The sequence below is a fragment of the Vombatus ursinus genome, unplaced genomic scaffold (assembly GCF_900497805.2).
Source record: "Vombatus ursinus unplaced genomic scaffold, bare-nosed wombat genome assembly UNPS02014792.1, whole genome shotgun sequence".
In the NCBI taxonomy this organism is placed as follows: domain Eukaryota; kingdom Metazoa; phylum Chordata; class Mammalia; order Diprotodontia; family Vombatidae; genus Vombatus; species Vombatus ursinus.
In genome coordinates, this window is record NW_020954570.1 from 7,294,638 (window position 1) to 7,318,788 (window position 24,151).

Here is a 24,151-nt window from a genome sequence, read left to right on the forward strand (position 1 = left end):
GCAAGGGAGAGCTTGAATCAGCTTTAGCTTTCAGATAGAGGTGGGATGGGAACTGAAGACTTTCAGATTCTAAGCCCAACTATCCATCACTTCACTAGATGTGAGAACTACAGAGCAATAGAATCTTGTGTTTGGAAGGGAATGAGAGGTAATCTACACATTGCTAGGGTAAAATATGGAGAAATCATCATGAAAGTGCTATCATTTGCCATTTCATCTGTAAAAATAGCATTGTATTATCACATTTATATCTCAATTAAGAGAAAGTCAATAGAATAACTAACCTGACAGCTCCTTGCATTCAGGACTTCTGAATTTTCTCAGCAGATATAAGAACAGCATGTTTCCATGTTCAGTTGTTTCAATTGTGTCCAATTCTTCATGACTCCATTTGGGATTTTCTCAGCAAAGATACAGGAATAGTTTGCCATTTCCTTCTCCAGTTTGTTTTACAGATGAAGAACCTGAGGCAAACTGGGTAAAGTGACTTGCCTAGGGTCACACAGCCAGTAAGTGTCTGAGGCTGGATCTGAACTCAGGTATTCCTGACTCCAGGCCTGGGCCTCTATCTGTTGTGTCACCTAGCTGTCCATTGTAAGCATGTAAGTATATAACAAATAAATATGTGTAAAATAAATATAATAAAAGTTGATATTAGTAATATAATAAAAATGATATCAGAAAAGTAAAATCAGAAAAGACATCATGTAACAAGTGGCTCTTGAGCTAAACTTTGAATAAAACTAAGCCTTCTAAGAGTTGGTGTAAAAGAAAGTAAGTCATATGGAGGGAAGAATAAGGCTAATTTGGCTGGACCAAAGAGGAGGTGAAGAACACTTAATAAATGTTGGAAAGGTAGAGTCAAGTTGTCCACAGCTTTAATTGTGGGATGGGAAAGTTCGTATTTTATCTTGGAGGTAAATAGGGAGCCATTTGAAAAATGAAGGGGACCAGACCTCTGAAGTCCCTTTCAACTCTCTATCTATGATCCTATGATTATACCATGACTTTCTTAGTACTCATCCTTTTTGATATCTCTGCCCTTTTTTATGCTGTCAATCACACTCTCTCTTCCCGTATATTCCTCTCTCTGGGTTTTTGTGAGACTGTTCTCTTCTGGTTCTCCTCCCATGTGACTCACCACTCCTTCTCAGGCTCCTTTGCTAGATTATCATTCAGGTCATAACACCTAACCATGGAAGTCCCCCAAGGTACTGTCATAGGTCCTCTTCTCTTTTCTCTCTATACTATCTTATTTGCATTTAGTTCCCATAGGTTCAAGTATTATCTATGTAGATAGTTCCTAGATTTATACAACTAGTCCTAATTGCTCTTCTGAACTCTACTGTGCTCAAATTGGATGTCCAATGGTCATCTCAAACACCACGTGTTCAAAACAAAATTCACTGTCTTCACCTCCAAACTCTCCCCTCTTCCCAACTTTACTCTTACTATCAAGGACACCGCAATCCTCCAAGTTACCCAGGCCAAAACCTTTATACCATCCTTGACTCTCACTTACCTCACGTATCCAATTTATCAAATCTTATCATTTCTATCTTCACAACACCGCAACCCTAATTCAGGCCTTCATGACTTCTTGCCTAATTGGTCTGACTCTAATCTGTCTCCACTCCAATCCTTCGTCCACTCAGCTGCCAAAGAGATTTTCCTAAAAGGCAAGTCTGACCATGTCACTCCCTCTATTCAATAAAGACCAATATCTCTGTACTCCTTCCAGGAATATAAAATCCTTTGGTTGACATTTTTAGCACTTCAAAGCCTGACCCCTTCCTACCTTTCAAGTCTTCTTAAACTTTACACTCTCAGTCAACACCCACACCCACACCCACACCCACACCCATCCCTACACACTCTATGATCCAGGCAAACTGGCCTATTTGCTAATTTTCACACTGACAATCTATCTCCCCATTCAGTACAGTATTATCTAGGTACCCCACCACCAATGCCTAGAGTGCCCTCCTAACCTATGATTCCTAGCTTCCCTAACTCAAAACTCAACTCAAATCTTACCTTATGTGGTTCCCTCTCCCAGATACCCAGCCCCCTGGGATTGCCTCTCAATTACACTGTACGTATCTTGTGTATACATATGGAACACCGTCCTGGCCAATGAGGACTCAGTCCTGGAAGCATGAGCTCTCAAGTGAACCTGCTTTGGAAAATGCCTGATGATATGGCATGGAGAGGCCCTGATCTCCATTTCAGAGTAAGTGTTATAGGACTGTTTATGGTTCAACAAGCATATGGTGAAGAAATGTACTTTTGATTGACTGGTGAGCTGGAATTGGGTGTGAACTCAAAGGTATCAATCACCCAAAGCATGTTTTTGTCTCCTTTTCCTATTTGGTTGCATTTGAGTGAGAAGGCCTCCTGGGAGAGAGAAAGAACTAGTGCCAGCACCCTCTTCTGCCCACCTGGATGGACATATAGTTTTATTCACACAGGCCTGAGATTGTTCATCTCCCTGTTGCATCTATTCTTTCCTGCCTTACATGGATTATTGGAGATAGAACAAACTAGGCTGTAATAGTGTAAGCTTTGAAAGTTTGAAAGAACAAGCCACTAGAGGTCCAATGATGGAAGTGCATAGTAGAGTTTTCAGGCAACTGAGGCCCATGAGAAGTGACTCCATACTTCTCACCCTGGGTCTGGGCAGGAACAACAACAGTGATGAATAAGAAAACTTTGTTCAGCTCCTATAGAATACCATAAATTATCAGGTGCCATCTGCCTTCTTCATTGGCAAAATGTGGTTGTGGTTGTTGTAAAGGGATGTGAGAAATGAGTATTTCCCTCTTTTGTTTGGTAACTAATTATTGAATTAGGACCAAGGTTTTTCCCCTTTCCTACTTCCTCATCCAGAAGCCAACCAGTGTGGGAAATCTCTTTTAAAGATTTTCCCAGGCCAAGATCTAATCGAACAGTAAAAGAAGTTCAAAGTTTGGACTCATTGTTTGCTCAGACAGGTCTGGAAAAATGTCGATTCTCCTTTTCATTTAAAACAGGTGATATAGAAATTGATGTTTCTTGACAAAGATTTGGGTGACTTGGCCTGTACCCCAAGACCCTCATTTTACTATAGCCCACCTCCCATTATGTTAAGCAGAGTTGATTGGCACCCCCTCAGGAATACCTACTCTTGGAAGGGCATATAAACTGCAAGCCCACTGCCATTAGGGGTCTTTGGTCCAAGAGAGACAGCCATATGACCATCCTTTTATTAATAATTTGCTGGCCTTATTAATAAAATGACTAAATTACCCAGAAAGTATATCTCATGAACCTCTTTATTCACCACAGGGAGCTGATATAAAAAAGTATTCCAGCTTCCTTCATCTCTATCACTAGAGAAGAAATTTCTCCCCCACCCCCTTTTCCATCCTCCCAGGACATGACATTGTTTGGTGTAAACTGCATGTAATAGTTTGGGTAACTCAGGATTTCCATTTGGTGCTACTCCACTAATATGCATACAGTTTACTGAAATAGATAATGACTCCCAAGAAAATTCTTCCCTCTGTGGTCAGGGTTCTGTGATCCAGATTGACTTCAGAGGATGCCTTAGCCATAGGTTAGGTTGAAGGGTCCCTTAGTAACCTCATGCTGAATTTCTCTGTACATTTTTATCAGCAATTCCATAGGCTATTCACCAATCAGTTTCTTATCAATCCCATATATCAAGAACCACACCCAAAGCCCCCTCTTGAAGACAGGGCCATTGGTCTCTGAACATCTAGCAAAGAGGTACATTCCACCACTTCATTGTCAGGCTGTCCTCCACATGTAGAGTGGGGGTGCTATTGTATGGATCAAAGAGTGACACAATGGACATCTCTAGTCTTTTCTCCTCCCCCAACCCTTCTTCAAGGGAGTCTTCATCACAGTCTTTAATTCCTGCCGGGAAGGGAAGCAGAAGGTAGAGAGCAGAATCTTGGCCATTCTTCTTTCCTCAAAGAGGTGGGGTACCTGGCTAAAATTATATCTATTTCCTCCCTTATATATTGATAGTCTAGGGGATGTAGTTTTTGGATTCAATTTAAACTTCCAATCATTATTCATTAGTGGGGAAAGGAGAACCCAAGCTTTATATTCAAAACTTGGTTCCCTTCCAACAAATGCCAGTTCCAAAATGAGCACACATAGTCAGAAACAAAGAAACTCATCTATCTAAGTCAACAGCAAAACAGAAATCAGAGAAAGTCTACAAAGGAGAATATATACCAGACAATACAGAGTGAAGGAATTCTCCCTTTCAGATCAAGGTAACTCATCTCAACCAAGAGAAAAAGTCCCAAATCTCACCCAAGGGGAAGCTCCCCAAAGCCTCTAGTGTAGCACGCCAAGGATAGGGACATGATGAAGACTGCCAGCTCTCCTCATGTCATCTTCTTCCCAGGGTCTTATTCTTGCTTGAGCAGCCTAAAGTAGAGTTGATATCATCTATCTTCTCTCTAGAAACCAAAAACCAAAAGCATTGGAAGCAACTGCAGGGCCTAAAGAGAATGAAGAAACCTGAAGAGACAGAAGAAATCTGAAGAGACTAGCTGAGACTGAAAAGTTCGCCTCTCTCCCACTCATGTCAACTCCACCCTACCCCTCATATAGGTACAGGGCTATGATCTCCACCAATGAGGAGAGTGTCCATACCAATGGACTTTGGGCTTCAGGTTATACTCAGAACAGCTAGTTGCACTGACAGTATTTGCCCAAGGCCCAATACCAACTTCCTGTTCAAATTTTACCCACTGATCAGCCAGCACATGTATGGTTGTGTGGTGGAGTAGATCCATACTTAAAGTCCAAAGCCTTTCTGGTAGGGTCCCACCAAGAAAGGGAAGTCTAATTGTCTCTGATACATCCTGGGTATAGGATGTGTATGGCAGTGAAGGAGGAGGATGGCCCAATGAGACACATAGATCCTATTAAGCCCATTTTCTTTAAGAATTTCCTCCCTTTTCCTTGAAGATTCCCAGCTGGGAGTCATCTGTTAAGGGAATTCATCACTGTGGGGCATGGTACCAATAATACTCTATCTCAGCCACCTATAAAGGAACAAAAGGGGGTCCCTGTCCAGACCACCTAATTGATTTAGTTGTCTGCAACAATAAATCCTCAGTTAGCTTTCCCCAGTCCATAGAACTCAGCTGTAGAGAACATCTCAGAATTGTCTCCAACAGGCCACAAACCCTCTATGAGAACATCTCACACCACTTATCTACTTCCTTAGTGGTACAGGCCAACGATCTTCTGCTCCCTCAAGTTAATAAATCATCCTCCTCCCAGGAGAGGCGGCTGGACAGCACAGTGGATAGAATGTTGGGCTGAAATCAAGAAGACCTGAATTCAAACCTGGCTTTAAACACTAGCTGTGGGACCCTGGCTAAGCCTCTTAACCTCTCTCTGCCTTGGTTTCCTCAACTGTCAAGTGAAGATAGTAATTGCATTTACCTCCCAGGGCTGTTGGAAAATCAAATGAGATAATATTTGTAAAGTGCTTAGCATAGGGCCTGGCCTATAGTAAGTGCTTAATGAATGCTTGTTCCCTCCCCCTCCCCTTTGTTTCCCAAGCATCCCATCTTTGACACATACTGGCTGTATGGCCCTAAGTGACTCATATGTCTTCTTAGTGTCCCAAGGAAATTATCTGAGGCTCTCAGTTGCAGAGAAGGTGCCCATCTACATTGGCAGAAGGAATTTCCTCTTTGTCAACTCCCTATACTGATAAAATCACAGGTGCAGTAGCATCCCATCACTTCATATAGTGACTGACAGAGGAAGGGAGCACAGGAACCATTCAGTAGATGCTCATCCCAGGTCTCTCTCTAGCACCTTACACACAGGCTTCCCATGAGACATCTCTGGTCTAATGTCCTCATCCCCCATATGCCTCAGCCAGGTATCGGGAAACAGGAGCCAAAATGGATCTGGGGAAATAAACAAATGAAAAAAAATCCCTTCAGCAGGTAACTATAGTGAGTGGTAGAAAGGGTTTGTTTTTCCTTCTAGTCTTGCTGTTCAAGGAGACAGATGATAATTAAAGTGTCAGATCCCTTCATGCTTCCCTGATCAAGATAACTACTTTAATATCGGCATTAGAAAGAAACAGGAGGAAAGTGTCTGGAGTCAGGCAAGATAAGGTGAGGGTTCCGAGAAACAGGGAGAAGCTGGATGGGCCAACAGAATCAGCTCAAGCCAAAAATGACTTGGGTGGAATCATCAGGCCTGATACTGACAGCTTTACCCATGGAGCTCTCAGGAGGTCACAAGCACACTCTGGCCTTATCCTCCTAAATTGGGTGTTGATCCCTACTGATTGATCTAGAGCCAATTTCTAGCAAATCAATAAAACTACTTCTTAATTCCAGCCAATTCTTCCAATTCAGTTAATCCGATGCTCTTGTAACAGAAGAAGCAGTTGTCAGAGAAAGTAGCTGCTTCCTTTGTCCCTTCTTTACCTTTCAGAAAGGAAATTAAGGTCTTGGGAGGGAAAGAAATAGAAAATGGAAACTGGGTCTTGAGTGTAAAAATGCATCAGAGGGGCAGCTTGGGGGCACAGTGGATAGAGCACTGGCCCTGGATTCAGGAGGACCTAAGTTCAAATCCAACCTCAGACACATAACACTCACTAGCTGTGTAACCCTAGGTGAGTCACTTAACCCCAATCACCTACCAAAAAAAAAAAATAGATCAGGGCTTTCCCTAGCAATGTTAACTTTAAAAAATTCTGAGGGCTAGATTTGGAATCAGGAGACTAGGATTCAAAGCCTGACTCTAGCACTTAATTTCGTGACCTTGAGCATGTTGCTCAATCTCAATAAATTCCCTTGCAAAATGGGACTAACGATATTTGGCACTACCTCAGAGGGTTGCTATGAGGAAAGTATTTTGCAAATCTTAAAACTGAATTGTTATTATCACCCCTATCCCTGCAGGTGCTAGATGACCCTTTCAGTTCCCACAGTATAATTATTCTTTCTACTGCTCTGATCCACTTCCTATTTCAAACTACTCAAGATGTCCAGATTTTTCTTAATCACCATTCCTTTGCCATCTTTCTATTTTGGGGGTTTTTTTGGGGGGAGACAATTTATTGTGAACATTAATAGTACTTTTTATTGTAGCAGCAAACTGGCAAAAAAAAATTGCTGAATTACCAAACAAATTGTGGTGTGTGGTTCTTTTAGGCAAAGGCTCCCCATGTTGTGAATGGGAAGAAAGAAGCTGCATCAGGGAAACACTGGAATGGAATTTAATTGTAATATAAGTAATATTGTAATAATTTTATTGTAATATAAGAAATTAGGAATATGACAGATTCAGAGAAATGTCTATGATTGCCGGGTACTGTACTAAGCACTTTACAAATATTATCTTACTTAATCCTCACAACAACCCTGGGAGGTAAATGCTATTATATTATCCTCACTTGACAGTTTAGGAAACTGAGGCAGTCATCAACAGACATTTCAAGATACAAAGAACAAGAGAAGGAATATTTGAAAATGAATTTCTGTTACATATAGTTATATATAATGTATATATAAATATTACATTTGTTACAAATATGTATAATTGAGTGAAATAAATCAACATGTTGGCCACTTCTGAAAATACATACCTGATTCTGTCCCTATAGTCCAGTATCTCTCTGACAAGGAGTGGAAAGTATTTTTCAATACTAGTCCTTTGAAGTCATGATTGATTGATGCTTTGGTCAAAGTTCTGAGGTCTTTTCAACTTAGTTTCTCCTCACAATATTCTATATATATCTAAATGTAACACCCCTTTACCCAAGGAATTGAAATGCCCTTGAGATGGATGCCTGTAGCAGAGGACACAAACCTTCAATGTTTTCTGATTCCAGGACTGAATGTGCTATGACCGTATCTGAAAGGATAATCTATCTCTTTCTAAAGTCTAAAGCAGGGGTAGGGAACCTGCAGCCACATTTGGCCCTCTAAGTTCTAAAGTGCAGCCCTTTAACTGAATCCAAACTTCACAGAACAAATAAATACCCTCAATAAAAGCATTTGTTCTGTAAAACTTGGACTAAGTCAAAAGGACCTCTTAGAAGGTCATGTGTCCTCAAGGCCACAGGTTCCCCACTCTTTATGGTGGTGCATAAGCTTTGAAGAGGTCCATAGGTAGATTTGGGGGGTGCAGTTGCAGGGTCTATAAACCTGGGAGGAGAAAAAAATTTGCATCTTTATTTTCAGTAGTCTCTAATTGAAATTTAGCATTTCCTTCAATTGTTTAAAAATACTATTCAGGGCAAAGGTCCATAGGTTTCACCAGACTACCAAAGCAGAATATGATACCAAAAAAAAAAAAAGATTAAAAATGCCTGTTATAAAAGGAAGAGTAGAAGTGAAATCTCACCAAAACAAGCCCACATGAGAGAACATTAACTCTTCCACAGAAGGACCTAGAGAGACCAAAGGGTGAGAGGAAAAGGGGAACTCCAGCTCTTCCCTGCAGTGAGAGGCCACCCAATACCACTGCTGTTGCTGCCACTGCCACTCACTGGGAATGAGATGCTGGGGGGAAGGGGGGGAACTGTAGCTGAACTCTATAGAAGCCATGCTAAATAGATGACTTTATCAGGCCCAATGGCCAAGAATAAAACTGGTTACATCCCACTTGTCATCCTTTACATCACCCTCACTCTCACATTGATCCTGTATCCACAATCTTCAAAATTGCTCTCTTTCTGTATTTGCTATGTGTTTTCAAAAGAAAATGGTTTTCTTATTATAGCATTCATTTTCATATACAAAATGAGGACTTTACGTAAAAGGGGTGGAGGCTATGGTCAACCATATCCACAAAGAAAGAAATTCTCTTTCTGGGATTCCCAGTTTGAGGCTAGAGCTGAACAAAAGAGATTTTATTAGTATCTATTATTCTAACTTCCCCAAAGCAGAAAAGATTAAGTGAATCCAGACTGTCCTAGACATAGGATGAGCCAGCTATTTTCCAGGGAAAAGAGGTATGATAAGGTATTATAAGATATAAGCCATATCTGAGTTGGTGGCCTTAGGCACCTTCCCTTCCAATTGTCTTTCCTTAGGCAGATTTTTTTAAAGAGTCCCATTCTGCTCAAGGAGCAAAGAAAAAGCTTTGAAAGTCACGTCCACTGAGAAACCTGAAGAGAGGAGCTGGGAAATAGTGATGCCACCCAACCAAGGGTGAGGGTTAGAGAGGAGTTGCTAGTTCTCCTCAGCAGAATACTATCCTCATCTCAAAAACTGATAGACATTTTTCTGAATCTCTCATATTCTTTTATACAATAAAATTCTATTCCAGTATTTCCCTGATGCAGCTTCTCTCTTCCCATCCACAACATAGGGAGGCTTTACCTAAAAGAACCACACACCACAATTCGTTTGGTCATTCATCGGTTAATGGGCACCATTTTAGTGTCAGTTCTTTGCTGTAATAAAAAGTACTACTACTAACATTCTTATGTACGTGAGTCTTTTTCCTCTGTCCTTGACTTGCTTAGGGCACATGCCTAGTAGTAGTATCACTGGGTCAAAGGGAATAATATTTTCAAATTGTTTTACAGAATTTGAAGCTATACCAGTAGTGTATTAGTATGCTCACCTTCCTACTGTCCCTCCAGCCTCTTTTGTCAGCTTTGACAATCTGACGAATGTGATTTGTGTTGTGGAATAAAGACCATTTATCTGTTTTTCTAGGCAGGATTTACTCACAGCTTTTATTATACATACTGATCAGTTTGGGAGACAACTTTTAGAAAGTTAATTCAAAATTCTACAGTACCATAAACTACGATGAAAGAAACAGCACATGTGGGTACAGTCAACATTGGGATCCTTGTTGGGGCCCAGATTTTCCTGAGCACCAAATCTGGGACATCTTGTATTTTTGGAAGAAAGGATTTTTTTTTTTAAGTAGGAGTTGCAAATGCTTACCCACAGATCATTTAGGTCAAGATGGCTTCTATACTTAGGTGACACCTTACTAGACACAGGAAGGCAGAATATCTAATGGAAGGATATTCCAAAATACAAATTCTTCAGCTAAGCTATGTTCTACAAGAATATAACCTCAGATTTGTTTTAATTTGCATTTCTCTTTAGTAATTTGGAAAGGTTTTTTTAATATGGTTATTGACAGCTTGACCCACCATTTATCTTTGCAGTGTCCTTTGGGTGACCCCAGGATCTCTTTGGAGATTAGGCCTGGCTATGTTAAAAGGAAGAAAATACAAATGCCACCAAGAAAGGTACAGTAAATATAAAAGAATAAACCATCAGCCTATACACAGATTCTGCTCTGATGGATATGCCAGATAAACCAGAAACTGAATCAAACGGCCAAGTTAATGATGATTGTCCTACTATTCCTTGTGTTTAGGTAATCACAACCTTTATTTAAAACATGAAAACGAACCAAAGATGAGAAGATGACTGTGATTAGGAGCGGCCCTGATGAATTCCCTGATGCATCGTCTTTCTTCCCACCCACAATTTGAAGAGGCTCTACCAAAAAGAAGACAAAGCTGTTAGACAAATCCCTGGAGGCATTCCCTTTTTAAAAATGTTTTTTAAATTTTTTCCAATTACATATAAAAAAACAATTTTTATCATTCATTTTTTCAAGTTTTGAGTTCCAAATTTTCTCCCTCCTTCTTTCCCTTTCAAAAGGCAAGCAATTTGATATAGGTTATACATATATAGTCATGTAAAACATATTTCCACATTAGTCCTGTTGTGAAAAAAAATCACAGACAAAAAAAAAAAGAGAAATAAAGGAAGTAAAAAAGAGTATGCTTCAATCTGCACTCAGTCTCCATCAGTTCCTTCTCTGGAGGTAGAGAGCATTTTTCATCATAAGTCCTTCAGAATCATCTTGAATTATTATATTGCTGAGAATAGTGAAGTCATTCAAACTTGATCATACGGGGAATACATTTTTCCTGGTTCCGCTTACTTCACTTAGCATCAGTTCGTGTAAGTCTTTCCAACTTTTCTGAGAGCATGCTGCTCATCATTTCTTATAGCACAATAGTATTCCATCACAATCATATACCACACCTTGTTCAGCTATTCCCCAATTGATGCGCATCCCCTTAATTTCCAGTTTGTTGCCTCCATAAAAAGAGCTGCTATAAATGTTTTTGTACATATAGGTCCTTTTCCTTTCCTTTTTATTAATCTCTTTGGGATACAGACCTAGTAGTGGTATTGCTGGGTCAAAGGATATGCACTGTTTTATAGCCCTTTAGGCATAGTTGCTGGAGACATTCCTGATGAGTCACTCCTCCCAACCAGTGTAGGCTAGGATAGACCAAGGACAAAGCTGCTTCTTGAGGGGGCATTTAGATGGCACAGTGGATAGATCACCGACCCTGGATTCAGGAGGACCTGGGTTCAAATCCAGCTTCAGACACATAACACTTGCTATCTGTGTGACCCTGGGCAAATCACTTAACCCCATTGCCTAACAAAAAGAAAAAAAAAAAGCTGTTCCTTGGGCCTGATTGGCTCCTGCTTCCAAGTTTCTGATTGTCTAAGGGCACAAAAAGTCCCCGTCACATGGAGTCTAGGCCTCTCAGACTTCATAGGTCTGACCCATCAAGTCATATGGTTACCATGTGAGTCACCATACCCTGATGACCTTCTGATGAAAAGTGTTTCCACAAGAAGGCAAGGGAAGCTGTATCTACCAATGCTAAAGCTAAGTGCCACTGTAGCTTTGTTGCATATCTTTGCTGTGTTAGTGCAAAGTAAACCTCCTTTTGTTAAATGTTCAAGGACTTACAAGTCCCTAAATCAACTCTGAAATTAAGAGACTATTGGCTGTATTTGCTTCAACTTGACCTATTCGAATGAACTATTAATACCAAAAATGGGGAATAGAAAACAAAAAAAACGCCAAGGAGATTCCCTTTGGCCAGGGAGGTCTCATGATTCAGTGGAAAGTGCACTGGATTTTGGAATCATTTACCTCTAACCTCCCTGGGCCTCAGTTTCCTCAGACATAAAGGGCTCAGGCTGACCATGCTTCATTATTCTCTAACTCTTCTGATTCTTTTGGACTTCACCACCACCCCCTACTATTACTACCCCCTTCCCCTTTTATGTCCTATCTTTCCCATCAGAATATAAGCTCCTTGAGGGCAAGATCTCTTTTTTTTTTCTTTTGTATTTGTATCCCCAGAACACAGCACAGTGCCTAACACATAGTAAGCACCTAACAAATGCTTGTTGACTGACTGAAGGAATTGTCTGTTCATATCCTTTGACTACTTATTTATGGGAGAATGTCTCTTAGTCTTATATATTTGTATAAGTTTTTTATGTATTATGGATATTATACCTTTATCTGAGAAGTTTGTTGAGAAGATATTTCCCAATTACTTACTTCCCTTCTGATTCTAACTGTATTTATTTTGCTCAAGCAGAAGCTTTTCAATTTTATATGCTCAAAATTGCCCATTTAATCTTTTATGAATTATGTCAGTCAGTGCTAAGAGACACAAAGAAAGACAAAAACTTCCTACAAGGGGACTGTGCAGCAGGAATTCATCTTTATGGAGTCAGGAGTGAATAATTCCCTATCTCTACCCCTTAACATGGGACAAATAACATCCTTTTACTGGAGAGTCTAATAAATTTGGCTGATTCTGTTAAAAAAAAAAAAAAGTCCTCAGGGAGTCCGTCTAGCAGGTCAGCCGCAGAGATTGTCTCAGCATCGGCTCTGTTATGTGCCAGATCCACAGGAGCCATTGCTCCAGTCACTCATTAGGTTTCTGTTTGAATTCCTCCTTCAGCCATCTCCAGCTGCTTGGTGGAGAAGATCTTCCTCTTCCATCATGACAGAGTCATCTTCCTCCAGGGAGCAGTTTCTTCCACACTCTCTCTCATTTCTCTATCTCATGGCTCCAATCTCAGCAGGAAGCAAAACCAGGTGGAAACCATAGGCAGGAATGATTGTGGTTCCAGTACTGGAAAGTGGGGGAAGGGAAAAGAGGGAAGTAAAGGGGAGCACACATCGGAAATAGAGCATTTGGTGAAAAGACAATCAAGGGGTATGGGTGGAATCCACCTGGGTGTAATTAGCAATGTGAGGCGTTCATGGGAAAAGAGCTGGGGGTGGGGTGGGGCAGGAGTAGCCAAGAAGCACTGAAAGGGGAATGTGACAACCTGGAAAGTGGACGCGAGGTCTGGGAAGCACCATAAAGCTACGGCCGGATCACAGTCATCGTGTGGTGGGGGGTGGGGGAGCAGTCGTTCCTCTTCCATGCCTACGTGCCTGAGCCATAACTGTAAATGATGCAGGATGATACAGGCACCAGCCCAGTTGGAGAACAAGTGTGATACCGATACAGACTAGCTGAATTCTCATCCCTCCCTCACCCTACTTGCCTATAATATAATAGTCTCTTGCCTATTTCTCCCAAAGAGAAATTTGCTGATTTCCCAAGCCTTGTTTGTTAAGAGCCTGTCTGATCTCTGTTTTGACCGCTTGCTTTTAAAGAGACCAGTTTCTCCAAAGTTATCCTTTAAGAAGAGGATTTGTTCTGTGAAGTTTGGAGTTCAAACGGCCCTGCTTGAGGACCTGGAGGCCGCAGGTTCCCCACCCCTGCTCCAAACAAATATGCTCATGTGTTGTATTGTTGATTTGTGTGTGAGAGTGTGTGCCCCTTGGGGTATAGTGCAGCTGAGAGGAAGGCTCTTGGGATAAGTTACTAGAGGGAGAGATTGAGAGATTATGACTAAGGCTGAGCGCTTTCCTCTAGAAATATTTTGTTGCTGTTGTTGTTCAGTTGTTCAGTCATGTCTGACTCTTCATGGCCCCATGGACCATAGCACACCAGGTCCTTCTATCCTCCACTATCTCTCAAAGTCTGTCCAAATTCATGTTTGTTTTTTCTATGACAATATTTATCCATCTCATTCTCTGTCACCCCCTTCTCCTTTTGTCTTCAATCTTTCCCAACATCAGGGTCTTTTCCAATGAGTTTCATCTTTGGGCTCTTAATCAGATTGAAAAGAGATATTATTGATCCATATTTTATAACTTCCCAACAGTAGAGACAAAGACCTGGTGAATCCAGGCCACGAACTTAGGCATAGCCTGAGTCAAGTCAATCCGTGTTGGGGGAAGGGAAAGAGGTAGCTCTAAGATGCTGTATGCAAGGAAGGAGGAGAAATCTGAATCTACCATTTATTTTGAGGAACCTGAAAGTGAGCTCCACTACAATGAGGGACACACAGGGGGCATGGCAAATACACAAGCATATTCACAGACATGAGTAGACTGTGGCTGTCTCAATGTGGAGTATTGGGGCTCAGGTTACATGTATAAGGCTTCTGAATCCAAGGACAAGGGAAGTATCTCCCTCACCCACAGACTAACCAGGTCCTATTTCATCACATAGGATCACAGATTTAAGGACCCTAGAAGCAGTATAACCTAAATGATAGAGGACTGGTCTTGAAATCAGCAGAGGTGGCAACACTTGGGTGCAACCCTACTTTTGTCATGTACTGGCTTTGTGACCATGGACGAATCACTTAACCTCTCTCTGTCATAAGAAATTCTCCAAGACTAGAAGAGAGATTTTCAGCCTGGGGTCCCCACACTCCTAAGGGGTCCACGGATGGATTTCATTAGGTCCATAAATTTTGACAGGAAAAAATGACATCTCTATTTTTAACTGAAATATTCTAACTGAAATATGGTATTTCCTTCTATTTTGAAGGTATGCCACAAACAAAGGGATAACCATAGGCTTCATCTGACTGCAATAGGGTCTGTGACACAAAAAGGTTAAGAACCCCTGGACCAGGAGTTATACAAGAGTTGATATCCTATAATTGATTCCTAAAATGGGAATTCCCTATAAAGATTAAATGACTAGTTCAGATTTTTTTAAAAATCAAACAGACTTGAAGAAGTTACAAAGTGGCAATCTAAAGGATGGATATGTATGTATATATATGTGTGTGTGTGTGTGTGTGTGTGTGTGTGTGTGTGTGTGTGTAATGAATATGTGTATACCTATACATATACATATGGATAGATAGATATAAACACATGCACATAGATATGGGTATATAAACACAAAGGCAATATCCCTACTTTACCTAGGGGAAGATAAAAGAATTAGTAAACAACTTAAGCATGTAAATGAGTCTTAGATATCTTAACAGACCTAGAGTCACCTCCTTTTCTCTCACTAGCTTTCTCCTTAGTCACTATCCATCTGCAAGCCCCATAGCTCCCAGGGGAAATGGTCCAATCTCCCTTTGTCCTTGAGTCTTCCATGGCCTAGTAACTGAATTTCTAAAGGTACTCTAAAGCCTGAACTCCCTCAGGATGGCTCATTATACCTACAGCTGAGCACCCAAGGTGGTACAGCTGACAAGCTATGTTTTTTTTCTCACCTAGCACAGGCCTGTCCACCTGTCCTACTGCTAAGGAAAGAATTATTTGGGCCCTAGTGTTGTCTTTATGGCTTATGGGTGACATTGCACAGACTCCCCAATTTTGCTCCCAGCTCCTTTGTTTCTGATCTACAAAAGCCTGTTTAGTTTCGTTTGGGCCTTGTCATGTTAACAAAAACAAATGGGATAATATTCATCCAAAAAGTCTGGCAGGTCTTGATATTTTAATAAGCTTGTGATTCTACTGGGGCCTCAGAGGCTCTTAAAAGTTTAAAGTTAATAAGGAGAGTAAAAGAAAAAAAATATGAATTGTTTTTAATTATTATTATACAGGATTAACTATGCCAGTTGTGTATAATTAGACAGTAGCTACCTTGTAAAGGGGAGACAGTGAAGAGCCCCAGAGGGCTTCTGCCAGAAGGCTGAGGTGTTTACAAGGCACAGGAGACATTTTCACGAAACACATGATCCCCACTGTGGTAACTATTGCTTTTATAATAGATGTGTTCATTACAACCTGAGAATAATATGTTTATCCATCATCTTCCTAGCAGAAATCATTTTGAAGTGGGGGAAGGGAGAGGAGCATAGCATTGGTAATGCAATTTTGTTGGGGAATTGTTATAAAAGCCCATTCAAATGCAGATTTTTGTCTTTGTTGTAGTTACCCTTGCCTAGATGAATTTTAAAATGAACTTGGAGAGATTGGTTGCCAGTGATTAGGGTATCTTCTGAGAAAGTTGAGTTATTAGTATTAGGAGCATACATGCTCTCAGCACTTCTATTTGAACTGGAAAAAAACTCTAAGCTGGACATTCTTATTCTGACTTTAACATGAACTGGATCATACAACCCTAAGCAAATGATTTAATCATTCTCTGCCTCTGCCTCTACACCTAGAATGGGGATGATTATTCTCATCCTAACTACAGGCTCTAACAATCATATAAGAACAGATTGGAAAATACTTTGAAAGAAAAAAAAATGATATTTTACAAATGTAAGTTATTTTAATAAAAGTTATCAAAGATTATAAAGAACTAGCTTACATTAATATATTTTAATTGTTACTTTCTATTTGTAACATATATTGAGAAACAGAGTGGTATAGTACATAAATGTTTAACCTCAGAGCCAGGAAGACAAAATCCTAAGTTTAAGATTTGAGATGGATATCAGTAGGCACAGGGCAGCTAAGTGGTGCAGTGGAGACAGTTCTGGGCTTCGAGTCAGGAAGACCTAAGTTCAAATCTAGCCTCAGACCTTTAGTAACTGTGTAACCCTGGGCAAGTCACTTAACACTATTTGCCTCAGTTTCCTCATCTGTAAAATGAGCTGGAGAAGGAAACTACAAACCACTTCAGTCCCAAAACTAAATCTGAGGGCTTTCCTCCCAGAGGGGGATAATCTATTGTTTTGTCTTTCCCCTTGTGACCTCTCAGCCATGCTCAGAAACATTCTCCTGTGAGGATGGAGCCTACATGGTAGCTAGAGGGTAGGTCATGACAGGTGGGAAAGAGAGGGAATCTCTGCAAAATTCTAATGTTACCCACATTCCTAAGGAAAAGGAGTAAGTTAGCATTCTTCTTCTCCTTATACAGGAAATCTCAGAGAAGTACCCGGCTACACTTTAAGTACTAGTGATAGGTTCTGTTTGGACAGAACAGATACATCTTCATGCCTGTGCTACAATTCAGAGTTACCTGTTTTCCCATTTTAGTTAATCATCAGGCATGATAATTGCAGAATAATTTTTTACACGTAAGTGAAAAGTCATCTGCCTCCACCCTGAGCAGCCATTCAGCAGGTTTAGGAATATTTTAGACTAAGAAGCATTCTTAACAAGAGACTTCATCTCCCTGAGCTGGGAATTTTAAAAAGCAAGCTAATCCCCCAGGACAAAATAAGCTAAAACACAAACACTTAAAGGTAGGTAGGTACATGAAAATTCTCTAGTGCCTTTTAGGTGAACCTGACAAGTGAACCTGAATGACAATTAATGATAATAAAGGAATTTTCAACAGGTTCACTTAGCAAAGTTGTCTTAACTCTGGATTTTCAACCATACACATTCTATTGCAAAGGGCAAAACCTTTGACCACCTTAATCTATGATTTGACATCATGGTGACATGGTACTATCATAGCAGTGCTTTAGCTAGAGATTTGTGAGGCTTGGGATCAGAAATATGTATTTGTGTTAGAGGTTGAAAAATAAAATAAAGTAAAGCAGCCACCATCATTTTAGAACTGGAAAGGATGAAAAATAAATAGAGATTTTAAAAATCTTTAAAATTTTTAAATTTCTAAAAATTAAAATTAAATTTTTAAAAATTAAAATCTTTAAAAATTAAAAAGTTGTACATAAAGGCTTTTAAAAATTGATTTCTAATAGTCCACTACTATTGTGTTACATATTAAATATAAACAATATTAATCCAGTAATTAAAGAATTAATAATAAGCAAAACTGAAAATAAGTATTAAAGAAAAAAATCTAGAAGTACCTTACAGGATTCTAAGAGCAGAACAGAGCAGTCTTTAAAATCCAAACTAGATTAAAGCCTAAGAAATATGTGATATTTTCTATTGTAAGAACAATTCTAGACTATCTCTTAGGGACAGACAAAATCATCAAATAGGGCATTCCTCGCTTTAATTTTTTTACCTCTCTAAAAAATCTTTCTCAAACTCTCCCCAAACCTCTATGGTGTTTACTACATGAAACAACTTAGTACCCTCACAGCCATCATTAACTTACTATCCACTTGCTCTTCCAAATCAATAATAAACACATTAAATAGCATTGGTCCCCAACAGACCCAGAGGCCCTACTCTATTAACCTCTCTTCACTCTGGCTGGCCAACTGACAAGCTGTTTCCTGCTGCCTCCTAAGTTTTGCAAAACTACAACACTTTGTCTGCTAGCTCCCTATAAGACATAATGGGAAATGTCCTGACTCCTGGTTGCATTTCTCTCCCTTTAGTGAACCACAACTGTCAGGTTGTGGATTTGGATCTTGGAGAGCAGGGAAGCCTAGGTACAATGTGTCTATGGATAAAGGTGATGTAATTTTAATGAGAGGAGAAAAAGGTGATTGAGGAGAGAAAAAGAATGGTTGAAATAATATTTTCCTTACAGAAAAAAGAACTAAATTAAATTACTATTTTTCAATTCCATTGAGAAATTTCTGCTTTCTTTTTCCATCCTTTGGTGAAGGCTAATTTGCCTTAGTATAATTTACACACAGTGAGCTTTTTCCAATCTGGTTATTTGTAGGCCAATCAGCTAACCGAGGAACCTTCCCATCTCCTGATTCTGCTTGCCAAGGCACACTTCTCCCTGCGATACCCTTATAAACAGCTGTGAAGGGATTCATATCACCTCCAACAAACCTCTTTAGCCATCATGCAACTAGGTACTTCCTTTTCGCCATACTGCATCATATCACTGCGCTCACCTTCACTTTCAAGTGATCAGCAATAATATATCATGTGATTTAGAATTAGAAAGGACTTTAGAAATCATGTAGTCCAACTTCCTCATTTTATACATGAGGAAATTGAGCTACTAGAAGGTAGAATGACTTTCCTAAGGTCTCACAGGAAAGTAAGTAATGTGACCATAAATTGGAACCCAGGGCCACTTATCCCAAATTTAACCTCTACAATAATACTAGAATCATTTAGTTGTAATTATCTGAATTGATCTTTGAAGCAAGTACCTCTAGTAGGTTATCACTAGAATGACCAAGGAAATTGAGCGACCAAAGAATCAAGAGTGCAGACATAATGCGAAGAGAAACAAGAAATGACATAATGCATGGTCTAGATGCAAAAGGAATGTTTAATTTCCAATTTAAGTTGTGTTATCTGTTGGCTTTACTCTCCATGTCTATATTCTTATCTCTGTCTATTCTCCATCTAACTCTAATATGTATGTGTGACATATACACACAGAGTACCAAAAGTCTTAGTGTAATTTTAAGCAATTTAAGCTTTTAAGCTTAAATCTGCACTAAGAACTTTTGTGACACCCTGTACATATACTACACACATGCACACACACACACACACACACACACACACATATATATTTATTATGGTAATATATAGTCAAACAGGAGATGGAAAGAGTAAACATTGATATCTTGTGTGTCAGTTAACTTAAATGGATAGGAATGGCTGAATTTAATTCAGATGATTATTATATATACTACTATGGGCAAGAATCCCTTAGAAGAAATGGGTAAGCCCTCATAGACAATAAAAAGGTGACAAAAGGTGACATCACTAGGGTATTATACTGGCCGCACGCCGACCTTCTGCCAGCCGTATGCCGGTACCCACTCCTTCTATAAGGAGCACACTACCAGAGTCATACTCACTCCCGAGTCTTCGGTCCTCAGCCGGATCAACACACAGAGACGAGCCATCAGGAGGCGCCAACACCAGAGCTTTATTCAGAGGCCAACACAGCAAGCCATCATAGCAAGCCCAAGCAGCAAGGCCAGAGCAACAGGGCAGGAGCCAGGAGAGCACGCGTGTGTGATCTGACCGCGCTTGTTCCTAAAAACCTACCTAGCCCCTCCTCCCCAGCCCGCTTACTAGCCAATGATTGTAGGGTCAGATACTGGAAGGGGCTGTCTGAATTTAGCACACCAAGGGGGAGGGAGTGATGTAGGAGGCTAGGACCGGATATAGGAAGGAGAGGTCTGGGATTAGCGCATAGACAGAGTACATGACCTAGGAAGTCAGACTCAGGAGGGGTCTGGGGTCAGTGCTGCACAAAGGGACCCAGGAAGTCAGGAAGGTCACAAGAGGCGTCTGGGGATGACGTTGCATATAGGGAGGGGACTAAGCAAAGGGAACTCAGTCCTCTGCCGTCCCACTCCCACGTGGCACCGCCCCTTGCCTCAGGAGCTCAAGCTCCGGCTACTTCCTTGTACCCAGCTTATCTCACAAAGCATTGCCCACTGCCTCAGGGCTTCTCCGTATCCAGCCCATCCCAGTTCACCACGACTCTGCCTACCACAGCCCCTGCCTCGACTTCCAACATACCCAGATCTTACCCTACTCTTGCCACAGCGCCCAACCTGGTAGCTGCCAACATCAGACAGTCCCTCACAGGGTATAACCTCAAAAATTACGGAATGATACAGTAATACAAGTCTATGCTCTAACCACTGATGCCGAAGAGGCCAAAGTTGATCAATTCTATTAAGGCCTACAATGCCTTCTAGAAATAACACCAAAAAAAGATATCATATTCATATTAGAGAATTGGAATGCTAAAATAGGAAATCAAAAGATAATTGGAATAATAGGAAAGATTGGCCTTTGAGTACAAAATGAAGCAGAGTTAAGGCTAATAGAGTTTTGTCAAGATAACTTGGTGATCATAGCAAACACTCAACAACTCAAAAGGCAATGCTACAGATGGACATCACCAGATGGTCAATATCAAAATCAGATTGAATATATATTTTGCAGTCAAAGTTAGAGAATCTCTATACAGTCAGTTAAAACAAGATCTGGAGCTAACTGTGGCACAGATCATGAGCTTCTTATTGCAAAATTTAGACTCGAATTGAAGAAAGTAGGGAAAAACATCAGATCACATGGTATGATCTAAATAACATCCATTATGAATATGAAGTGGAAGTGATGAATAGATTTAAGGAATTAGATATGGTAGATAGAGTTCCTAAAGAACTATAGTAAGAGGTTCACAATATTGTGTAGAAAAGAGCAACAAAAGACATCCTAAAGAAAAATAAAAGCAAGAAAACAAAATGGCTGTCTGATGAGGCTTTACAAATAGCTGAGGAAAGAAGGAAACCAAAAGTTAAAGGAAAAAGGGAAAGTTATACCCAACTGAATGCAGAATTCCAGAGAATAGCAAGGAGAGATAAAGGTTTCTTAAATGAGTAATGCAAAGAAATAGAAGAAAACAATAGACTGGGAAAGACAAAAGATCCCTTCAAGAAAATTAGAGATATCAAGGGAATGTTTAATGCCAAAAAATGAGCTTGATAAAAGATAAAAATGGTAGGGACTTAACAGAAGCAGAAGGGATTAAAAAGAGGTAGCAAAAATACACAAAAGAACTATACAAGAAAGGTCTTAACATCACTGATAACCACAATGGTGTGGTTACTGACGGAAAGCCAGACATCTCAGAGAATGAAGTCAAATGGGCCTTGGAAGCTTTGCTAACAAAGATAGTGGAAGTGATGGAATTACAGCTGACCTATTTAAAATCCTAAAAGGTGATGCAGTTGAGGTGCTGCACTCAATATGCCAACAAATTTGGAATACTCAACAGCGGCCACTGAATTGGAAAAGATCAATTTATATCCCAATCCTAAAGAAGGGCAATGCCAAGGAATGTTCAAATTGCCAAACAATTGTGCTCATTTCACATACCAGCAAGGTTGTTCTTAAGATTCTGTGAGCTGTGTTTCAGAAATATGCAAACCAAGAATTACCAGAAGAGTAGGCTGGTTTTCAATGAGGTAGAGGAACTAGAGACCAAATTGCCAACATTCGCTGGATTATGGAGAAAGCAAGGGAGTTCTAGAAAAACATCTACTGCTTAATTGACTACACTAAAGCTTTTGACTGTGTGGATCACAACAAAATATGACAAGTTCTCAAAGAGATGGCAATACCACATCATCTTACTTGTCTCCTAAGGAACCTATATGTGGTCAAGAAGCAACAGTTAGAAGTGAACATAAAACAACCAATTGGTTTAAGATTGAAAAAGGAGTATGACAAGGCTATATATTTTATCTTATTTACTTAAGTGGAGTACATTATGAGAAGAACCAGGCTAGATGAATCAAAAGCTGGAATTAAGGTTGCTAGGAGAAATATCAACAAGATCATATACGCAGATGATACCACTCTGATGGCAGAAAGTGAAAAAGAATTAAAAGTTTTTTGATAAGAGTAAAACAGGAAAGTGTAAAAGCTAGCTTAAAGCTTAACACAAAAAAAGCCCCTAAGCTCTTGGGCAACCGGTCCCACCACTTCCTGGCAAACAGAGGGAGAAGAAATGGAAGCAGTGTCAGATTTTATATTCTTGGGCTCAACGATCATTGCAGACAGTGACCACAGCCATGAAATTAAAAGATGCTTGTTCACTGGAAGGAAAGTTATGGCAAATCTGGACAGCATACTAAAAAGCAGAGACATAACTTTGCTGACTCTGTATGTGTATAATGTATATATGTATGTGTATAAATATAATATATATATATAATTAAATACTCTCTCTCTCTCTCTCTCTCTCTCTCTCTCTATATATATATATATATATATATATATAGTCAAAGCTGGGGTTTTTCCAGTAGCAATGTATGGCTCTGAGAGTTGGATTGTAAGGAAAGCTGAGCACTGCAGAGTCAACACTTTCTAATTATGGTGCTAAAGAAGACTTTTGAGAGTTCCTTGGACAGCAAGGAGACCAAATCAGTCAATACTTTAAAAAATTAATTCAGACTATTCACTGGAAGGGCAAATATTGAAGTTGAAGCTTAAATACTTTGGCCATCTAATGAGAAGACAGGACTCATTGGAAAAGACCCTGATGTTGGAAAAGATTGAAGGCAAAAGGAAAAGAAGATGAGATGGATAGACAGTGTCATGGAAACAACAAACTAACTTGAACTGATTTTGAGAGGCAGTGGAGGATCTGGAGATCAGAAGAAGATCCTGACATACTGTGGTCCATGGGGTCACAAAGATTTGGATGTGATTGAATAACTAAACAACAACACAGTAATATCATATATTATGATACTATACTACATATAGACAATATCATATGTGATATACATGGATATATGGCAATATAAATGATAATAAATGACAAATATATATGGCTATATAATATACATAGCAATACACACATATATACATACACACATATATATATGTATACATATATATAATCACCAAGAACATGTTCAATGCTATCATTGATGATGGGAAACCAAAGTACAGTAGGCTGATGAAGTCATAGATATTTTTTCTACTTGAATAGCTTTGAGTGAAAACAGGAATCCTGCTTGTCATTTACCACAGAGCTACAGGGATAATGAATGCTCACATTTATATAATACTTTGAGATTTACAGGACCTTTTTCTTATAGTTCTGCAATTTAGGTAATTAAAATATTGTTTATTCTCATTTTACAGGTGAGGAAATAGACTAAGCAAAGTGAAATAACTTACTGTGTTTGTAAATAGTAAATTTTGGCCTCCTAACTACAAACTACACATTCTTTCCATTATAATCTAGTCTCATTATGGTGGCCAATGGGAAGATTATTAAATACGAAACAGCAAAGTTTGAAAAGGGTATGCATGAACACAGGTTCTTCTCTTAACTTGAATTCTTCATGCCCATTGTGCCACAAAAGATTTCTTCAACTAGGATTCCTAGTGACACTAGCTTATAAAAGCCCTACATATTAGATGAAAAACATATAGAAAAGGCCACTGCCGAGGCATTATGAACCATGGAGAGGAGTGTGGTTGCACAGACTAATGTATGATCAAGAGCAGGTTCCCCACCCTGGTCAAGAGTCTTTCCCCCACTTCATACATCTACAAGCTACAATTTTATTTTACAACATAGGTATAGCTCCTACCCTGCCACGTGGCATTTGGCTAAAGGAACTGCAAATATTTA

General features: G+C 39.7%; 1 long non-coding RNA gene across 1 annotated transcript in view; it reads left to right on the forward strand.

The window, feature by feature from the left end:
* The window catches only part of LOC114048340, a 42,964-nt gene extending 32,322 nt beyond the window's left edge, over window positions 1-10,642 (forward strand). The window contains exons 2-4 of the long non-coding RNA XR_003569740.1: window positions 2,060-2,233; window positions 10,196-10,279; window positions 10,411-10,642. This is a non-coding gene — a long non-coding RNA (uncharacterized LOC114048340). The remainder of the gene's footprint in view (window positions 1-2,059; window positions 2,234-10,195; window positions 10,280-10,410) is intronic.
* The last annotated feature ends 13,509 nt before the right edge of the window (window positions 10,643-24,151 follow it).